The sequence below is a fragment of the Pterocles gutturalis genome, unplaced genomic scaffold (assembly GCF_000699245.1).
Source record: "Pterocles gutturalis isolate BGI_N339 unplaced genomic scaffold, ASM69924v1 scaffold11777, whole genome shotgun sequence".
In the NCBI taxonomy this organism is placed as follows: domain Eukaryota; kingdom Metazoa; phylum Chordata; class Aves; order Pterocliformes; family Pteroclidae; genus Pterocles; species Pterocles gutturalis.
Window position 1 is genome coordinate 985 of NW_010112839.1, and position 344 is coordinate 1,328.

At 57.8% G+C, this 344-nt stretch overlaps 1 protein-coding gene across 1 annotated transcript in view; it reads left to right on the forward strand.

Annotated features, from left to right (window-relative positions):
• The first annotated feature begins 122 nt into the window (after positions 1-122).
• The window catches only part of GJB1 (gap junction protein, beta 1, 32kDa), a 1,786-nt gene continuing 1,564 nt past the window's right edge, over positions 123-344 (forward strand). The window contains exon 1 of the mRNA XM_010074215.1: positions 123-230. The gene's annotated coding sequence lies outside the window, so the exon portion shown is untranslated. The remainder of the gene's footprint in view (positions 231-344) is intronic.

Sequence of the window (344 nt, forward strand, 5' to 3'; positions counted from 1 at the left end):
GCTGGGGTGGGCGGAAGTCAGGGCGTTGGATCTGAATGCTAAAGTATGTTGTTCAGTGGCTGATAAAGGCTCCTTTGTATGTAAATAGTTTATAAAGCAGCATATGACTTCCAGTGCAGGGCAGTGGCGGATAGAGACGAGGGCAGGAGGATCAGAGCTCTCCTGCAAGAGACATGAGACCTTAGAAGGGCTACTGGGGGCAGCTCGCAAGGACCCTTCCTCACCGGCAGGTATGCGCTGCCGGAACCCTCCACATCGGGGGTGGCCGGAGGGCAGGTCCCAGCCCACCAGCCTTGTGCTTGGGGCAGGAAAGCAGCTCCTGCAGCTGCTCAGTGCTGGTGGGT